Below are 2132 nucleotides of genomic sequence, written 5' to 3' on the forward strand. Positions count from 1 at the left end.
CAAAAAGGGGAGAAGAAAGTAGATGGAAATAGACAAATACCTCTGACTGCAGAGATGATCCTATTTTAGGATGAAAAAGGAGGAAGGGATAAAGATGAGCAAAGAGATAAGATTGTAATGATGATGATGATCATAAATATGAGATAGGAGTTTTAAATTATATGGAATGACTGGAAGGTTATCAAGCCTACCTAAGATATTATTAAGGCAAAGATAAGGGAAATAAAGGAAATGTGACAAAACTGAGTTGAAGGCAGTGACTGGAGAATCATAAAGCCATTTCATGTTGTGCTCCTACTGAGTTTCAGACTTTCAGCAAGCCTGTCATCTGCTGTGTAAAGCCTCGTCCTATTTCTAACAGCCTGCATCTGTTCTCCTGACCTTACCTAATAGTGAGCCTGGAGATTTCAAGAGAGAGGGAAACTCAGACAAAAAAAGCCTTACTTCAAAACCTACTAACAGCCACAGCAATCAAAACAGCCTGATACTGGTACAATGAAAGATACACAGATGAATGGAACAGAATTGAGAACCCAGAAGTAAATCCATCCACTTATGCTCAGTTGATCTTTGACAAAGGGCCAAAACACATTAAATGAGGAAGAGAGAGTCTCTTCAACAAATGGTGCTGGGACAACTGGAAATCCATTTGCAGAAGAATGAAACAAGACCCATATTCACATGATAAACAAAAATAAACTCAACATAGATTAAAGATGTAAGTATAAAATCTAGAACTAGGTTCATCAATGAAAAAATAAGGACAAACTTAGGGGCTCTGATACATGACATAATAAATACACTATCAAACATAACTGACAATACACAACCAGATGACAAAATAGATGACTGGGACCTCCCAAAAATTAAACTTTTATGTACATCAAGAGATTTCAACAAAAGAGTAAATAGAGAACACACAGACTGGGATTTTTTTTTTGCAATGACATGTTAAACAAGGGACTATTGTCTAAAATTTATAGAATATTTCAACACCTCAATACGAAGACAAATAATCCAGTTTTAAAATGGACATGAACAGATACTTCATGAGAGAAAACACTTAGGTAGCCAACAAACATATGAAGAAATGCTCATGATCACTAGCCATTGTTGTTGTTAAGTGCTGTCGAGTCAATTCTGACCCATAGCAACCCTGTATAGGGTTTCTAAGGAGCAGCTGTTGAACTTGAAGCACTGACCTTGCAGTTCAAATAACTTTGCATTCTGTCACATTAGCCCACAGCGCCACACCTGGACTCCAGTCATTAGAGAGATGCAAATCAAAACAACAATGAGATATCATTGTAACCCAGGATTATTAGCAAAATTCAGAAAAACAGAAAGCAACAAATGCTGGAGAGGGTGCGAATAGTATGGGACCCTCTTATACTGCTGGTGTGGTGAAACCACTGTGAAAAATCATATGGCACTTTCTTAGAAGGTTGAAAATAGAAATATCAAATGAACCAGCAATCTCTCTACTTGGTATATATTCTCAAGAAATAAGAGCGGTGACATGAAGAGATATTTACACACCCATGTTCATTGCAGCATTATTCACAATAACAAAAGGATGGAGACAACCTAGATGCCCATCAGTAGAGGAATGTTTCAACAGACTGTGGTACACATATATACCATGGGATATTATGTAACACTGAAGAACAATGATAAATATATTAAACACCACATAACATGGAGGAGGAGTCCTGGTGTGTCACTGTTGGCTAATGCGTCAGACTGCAAAGTCATTTGAACTGCAAGGTCAGTGGTTAAAGCTCACCAACTGCTCCTTGGAAACCCTATATAGGGTTGCTATGGGATTGACTGAAAGGCACTTAACAACAACAACAATATGGAGAAACCTGGAGGGCATTATGTTGGTTGTATGGTGTATCAGGTAGACATGCAGTGAGAAGCTCCATCAGCAACAACACAGAATACCGGACCAAGCAGGCTCAGGGGATGGTGCTAGAACTCTAAACCACATATAAAGGAATATTTAGAAGCTTGGAAGGCTTACAACTAGGGAAATTTGTAGCAGAATCAAGAAATCCATTGCTTTCTAATTCAAGACGCTCAGCTATTCCCAGAGCTGCCATCTTGGGAGAGACCAAGAAACGGGGGAA

Source organism: Chrysochloris asiatica, unplaced genomic scaffold (assembly GCF_000296735.1).
Source record: "Chrysochloris asiatica unplaced genomic scaffold, ChrAsi1.0 scaffold00026, whole genome shotgun sequence".
NCBI classification, from domain to species: Eukaryota; Metazoa; Chordata; class Mammalia; order Afrosoricida; family Chrysochloridae; genus Chrysochloris; species Chrysochloris asiatica.